Below are 6,045 nucleotides of genomic sequence, written 5' to 3'. Positions count from 1 at the left end.
GAGGGTTAAAGATTTTATGGATATTGAGGATTTTAGTTGATAATTGAAACGTCATATAAAAATTAAGTCACGTCCAATCCTTTTAATGTTACTTATCGAGAAATGGAACTAAGACTAAAAGCATTGAGTGCTCTTCATAAAGTCGAGGGTTAAAGATTTTATGGATATTAAGAATTTTAGTTGATAATAGAAACGTCATATAAAAATTAAGTCACGTCCAATCCTTTTAATGTTACTTATCGAGAAATGGAACTAAGACTAAAAGCATTGAGTGCTCTTCATAAAGTCGAGGGTTAAAGATTTTATGGATATTAAGAATTTTAGTTGATAATAGAAACGTCATATAAAAATTAAGTCACGTCCAATCCTTTTAATGTTACTTATCGAGAAATAGAACTAAGACTAAAAGCATTGGGTGCTCTTCATAAAGTCGAGGGTTAAAGATTTTATGGATATTAAGAATTTTAGTTGATAATAGAAACGTCATATAAAAATTAAGTCACGTCCAATCCTTTTAATGTTACTTATCGAGAAATGGAACTAAGACTAAAAGCATTGGGTGCTCTTCATAAAGTCGAGGGTTAAAGATTTTATGGATATTGAGGATTTTAGTTGATAATTGAAACGTCATATAAAAATTAAGTCACGTCCAATCCTTTTAATGTTACTTATCGAGAAATGGAACTAAGACTAAAAGCATTGAGTGCTCTTCATAAAGTCGAGGGTTAAAGATTTTATGGATATTAAGAATTTTAGTTGATAATAGAAACGTCATATAAAAATTAAGTCACGTCCAATCCTTTTAATGTTACTTATCGAGAAATGGAACTAAGACTAAAAGCATTGGGTGCTCTTCATAAAGTCGAGGGTTAAAGATTTTATGGATATTGAGGATTTTAGTTGATAATTGAAACGTCATATAAAAATTAAGTCACGTCCAATCCTTTTAATGTTACTTATCGAGAAATGGAACTAAGACTAAAAGCATTGAGTGCTCTTCATAAAGTCGAGGGTTAAAGATTTTATGGATATTGAGGATTTTAGTTGATAATTGAAACATCATATAAAAATTAAGTCACGTCCAATCCTTTTAATGTTACTTATCAAGAAATGGAACTAAGACTAAAAGCATTGGGTGCTCTTCATAAAGTCGAGGGTTAAAGATTTTATGGATATTAAGAATTTTAGTTGATAATAGAAACGTCATATAAAAATTAAGTCACGTCCAATCCTTTTAATGTTACTTATCGAGAAATGGAACTAAGACTAAAAGCATTGGGTGCTCTTCATAAAGTCGAGGGTTAAAGATTTTATGGATATTGAGGATTTTAGTTGATAATTGAAACGTCATATAAAAATTAAGTCACGTCCAATCCTTTTAATGTTACTTATCGAGAAATGGAACTAAGACTAAAAGCATTGAGTGCTCTTCATAAAGTCGAGGGTTAAAGATTTTATGGATATTAAGGATTTTAGTTGATAATAGAAACGTCATATAAAAATTAAGTCACGTACAATCCTTTTAATGTTACTTATCGAGAAATAGAACTAAGACTAAAAGCATTGGGTGCTCTTCATAAAGTCGAGGGTTAAAGATTTTATGGATATTAAGGATTTTAGTTGATAATTGAAACGTCATATAAAAATTAAGTCACGTCCAATCCTTTTAATGTTACTTATCGAGAAATGGAACTAAGACTAAAAGCATTGGGTGCTCTTCATAAAGTCGAGGGTTAAAGATTTTATGGATATTAAGGATTTTAGTTGATAATAGAAACGTCACTTTAAAATTAAGTCACGTCCAATCCTTTTAATGTTATTTATCAAGAAATGGAAATAACAAGGAAACCGATTCAAGTGTAACACGTAATTGTGGACAAGTTTATGAGCAAACGAAGTGCTTTTGTGTAAAATTAAACCCATTAGAGAGACAAACCCTCGATCTCAACCGTTCCGGAGATATTTAGGGATGAGGGGAAGGCTGGTGCTCCGATATTTTGCGAATTTTTGAGCATGTAGCGATAGTACAAGTAAAAGTGACTTATAAAAATGAAGAATTCTTCATCCACTAGACTTTAGTTATACGTTGCATTAGATATGAGGGTTACAAAACCGAAGAGTCTGTATATAATCTACGGAAAGAATATTTTGGAGGGGAAAGTCGAAAATAACGGAGTTCCATTTTTGCCTGAAATTGGCGTGTAAGGTGTCTATGTACAGGTGTCTTGGTACGATGAATCGAATAAAAGCATTATCAGGTCAAATAGAATGAAAAATGTGAAAAATCGTTACCGTCCGAACTTTCCAAACTTTTATAATTTCTACAATTATTAACTGATCGTTACGAAAAATGGCCCAAAAGTGTTTGTGCAAAATTGTACGATCGGATCGCTCTTGACGATATAGGAATAGTGTGTGATCGCAATTTCATAATGATTTTACATTCTTTGGTACATAATCAATTGCAAGTTTTTGTTTTTCGCGTATGATCCTGTACGCATGGCGAAAGTCAGGCTACAATATTAGCGCAGGTAGTGATTCCGTTTTTAACGTCAATGAAGTGTGCTTTACTGAAGTCCGTGACGGCGTTAACTGCCAGAGAGAGTCTGTATGGACAAACAATGTCTCTTATGTGCTTATTGGGGTAAAGCATTGTGTGCCAAACATCTCTTGAACAGAGAGTGCTTCAATTGATCTAGCAATTACAGCTTTGTATTGTTTCACAATGTATATTCTTACGTACGACGTTATGATGAACTACTTTACTTTGTGATGCCTATGTTTTTTACATGCACCAACTTTATGTGATATACAATATATCAGGGTACAGACTTTCGTTTTTTAAATGGAAGATGCTGTTTTTGTTATTGATTCATGCTTTGCGTTTTAATATGTCACGCAACTACAGACTGTCGTACTTACGTTTGCAACAATATGTGTTTATATTTCATATTATTTGATTTGTTTTTCTATAGCCCTTTTGCACGGAATATGACCTTGTATTGTTGTCCAAATATTTATAATAACGTCTCGGTCCTTTGACAATATAATCAACACATTTCCATACCACTTATTGTGATTTTCTACGAACTAAAGACATGATATATTAGCAAGTAATATCATGCAATTTTGTTCTTTGTGTCAATAGCGTTCGTTATTCCTTATAGCCCCTTCTTTTTCCGGCACCGGGTAAAAGCTACGCCACTTACCTCAATACTCAATACCATTGTTATTCGCTCTGGTGCAACTTTCTTCACGTTTAAATGCAATTCTCAAACATATTCACTCTAAAACATAGCCGAAAATCTACAAAATATCAGAACACCAGCTTTCCCCTTACCGCTCTATATCTCCGGAATGATTGAGATCGATGGTTTTCCCCTCTAATGAAATTCATTATTCACAAAAACACTTCGATTGCACATAAACTCATCCAAAATTTCGTGTCACACTTGAATCAGTTTCCCTGTAAGACTAAAAGCATGGAAATAAAACTTAAAGCATTGACTCTTTTTAAGATTGAGGTCAAAAGTACCTCTTTGAAGATATTTGCTTTTCATAGGCTCTTGTCTTTACAGCACATTCAGCAGTAACTTTAATTCAATACTTCTCAGTAATGAAAAATAATAACATATAGGGACGTATTGAAGAATAAACTATAACTAATTTATAGGTGTATTTATTTATAGTGTTAACAGAAGAATCAGTACACAAGCCTTTGTATTAAACCATCATTACAAAGTTGACCTATTTATAATGTATCTAACTACAGTATATTCTTGTATAACAAAATCTAGAAAGCTCATGAGCAAACCTAATGAGGCAGAAGAAAACACTTAAAATTTATTTTGTTTGAATTGAGCATGTCAAAATACACAAAGACTAATACATAATTTGGCAAGTCCAACGTAATTAATTTGTCAGAAAATTGTACTTAGTCCTTCAGCTCCTTGTGGTGAGATTCTTTACTTTTCCTGTCAGCATATGTCTCAAGCCTCATATTCTTTCTCTCTGAGACGGCGTTGCCACATTGTAACATAAGAAAACTCGGAAAACTAACATTTTATGGAGAAATTTTCAAACCTTCCTCTCTCATCTCATTGTTTTCAGAAATATTTACACTAAACTAATACACCGATCGAAAGTCCTCTTAAGTTCAATTTAAATAAGGGATACCTTATGCTGCTACTTTAATTAAGGTTTGAGTTATGTGCATCTTACAAAAAGGCTATGATTTTACCAGAAGAAAAAAAAATTATAAGATAGATAAGAGTTAAATACAATATTCTGGTAAACCAATGGTGGTCGAGTTGCAAAATTTTGCATGAACACTTACGAGGATTGTTCAATAACTTTTGCCTCGAGTCCTTCATTTTCTCTATCCATTGTTCTACGTTCACAATTTTATTTTTAACCGAGAGTATGATCCTTCTCCTTTTTACAAATATGCTGTTTAAGGTCACCCCTCTGACAACGATACAGTCCTAGTATTAGTGATGCACTACTTGAATATCCTGTTACGTAAAACAGCGTGTGGTCACCGAATTCCTAAGTATGGAACATCCACCATTGCATGAATGCTGTGTATGAAAAAGAATGTGTGAACATTAGCACAGGGAGAAGGTGGGTGGGTTCTGCAAACAGAAAATTCAACTAATTCGTGTCTGTATGACAAGGACCAAAGTGGACGGCCAACAATTGTATTCCTTACAGAGAAAGGGTGACAAATTGATGCACTGTTTCGCGTTGATTGGCGCGTTAAGCAGCTTGTGGTTGCATACATACTGGCATATAATTCAGAACAGTGAATCACACCACACGCAACTAGCTTGGTTTGAAGAAAGTGTGTTCAACGTTGGTTCTCCGTAGTGCCATGCCGTGGGGCGGAGGAGCGGTGCAATCACTCCGGGCGCCGAAGTAAAGGGGCGCAAAATGCGGAAGCAAAAAGAAAGGAAAAGAAGGAAAGAAAAAAGAAAGAGGAAAGATTAATTGAAATATTTTTGATCAACAGCAGTATTTTTCAATCTAATATTTAATTTGACCAGGGTCAGATTTATACCCTTCCGAAGTGGTTCTTATAATGTTACTCCTGTTAGGAAACTGCAAGTGCACATATAAAAAATGGAAGGAAAAAGTAATAAAAAGTGCTCAGAATCAAGAAAAAGCAGGTTTTATTTTTGAATACTTTCTTACGGTTCGCATCAACTATGGTGGCGCTTCGCGGCTGGTCTCTTGACCTCACTCATATGTACGGGTGTCCCGTAGTATACCCTCACCACGGGCGCTGATTTTCCATTTCAGACGCTGGTTCCCCGCCAGGTTACAGTGAAAATGAAAGAAGATCGTAAAAACGCGTCAGAGCAAAATTTGGCTCGTTTCAACACCGAAAAAGATGTCTTTCTCATCTCCTGAACATCCATTGTCTTCCCGTGCTAGAAAGTTCGAAACGCAGCCATGACCGAAAACTTATGGTCGCCGTCTTGTGGGGCAATGAAAGTGAGGTGTTGATTGAATTTTTGTAATGTAGCACCACTGTCAACTCCGAGCGTTACGTGCAGACACTAACAAAGTTGCATGCTCGACTACGTAGAGTTCGCCTTCATAAAAATGCCATCCTTTAACACGACAACACGAGACCGCACACATAACAGGAAACCGCCATCGCGTTGCAGAAGAATGTTTTGCCGTACCCACCTTACTGACCTGGTCCTCTGTGACTTTTGGCTGTGCCCAAAAGCTTAAGAAACGCATGAAAGACCAACAATTTGCATCCGAAGTGGAAGTCATTATGGCAGTGCGTTATTAATGTCGTGAGAAACCGGTTTTATTCTTCACCGAGAGCATGCATCAACTAGTGAACCGTTAGCACAAGTGCGTTGTTCCGGTGGGGGCTTTGTTCCGGGTTAAAATTATTCACGTCCGAGAATCAATAAAAAATTAGAGGGTTGGAGGGAAAACTCATTGAACAGCCTCCGTATTTTGACATACTGAATATAATGAAAGGAAAAAAGGTTATTATGAATTTATCGGAATCTATGATTGTAA

The sequence above is a fragment of the Thermobia domestica genome, chromosome 14, assembly GCF_964235325.1.
Source record: "Thermobia domestica chromosome 14, izTheDome1.hap1.1, whole genome shotgun sequence".
Lineage (NCBI taxonomy): Eukaryota > Metazoa > Arthropoda > Insecta > Zygentoma > Lepismatidae > Thermobia > Thermobia domestica.
Note: the sequence above shows the minus strand (reverse complement) of the source record.